Source organism: Fulmarus glacialis, unplaced genomic scaffold (genome assembly GCF_000690835.1).
Source record: "Fulmarus glacialis isolate BGI_N327 unplaced genomic scaffold, ASM69083v1 scaffold7170, whole genome shotgun sequence".
NCBI lineage: Eukaryota > Metazoa > Chordata > Aves > Procellariiformes > Procellariidae > Fulmarus > Fulmarus glacialis.
Genome location: NW_009188254.1, coordinates 22,089 through 22,352, shown reverse-complemented (window position 1 = coordinate 22,352; position 264 = coordinate 22,089).

Below are 264 nucleotides of genomic sequence, written 5' to 3'. Positions count from 1 at the left end.
ACATCCCTGTGTTATCAACACTGTTTCCAGCACAAATCCAAAACAGTCCCATATTGGCTACTGTGAAGAAAATTAACTCCACCCCAGCCAAAACCAGCACACACTGATGGACTGACAAAACTCAATAACCAAATTCTGTCAAGCAGACACCAACGGGTTTTTTTCTTTATCGGTTTCTGCTTCTTCCTCTAATAATGCTCATATTCCCCTAACATAACTATAGGGGTTCAAGCTAGTTTAGAAGACTAAAGGTGGGGAAAAAAA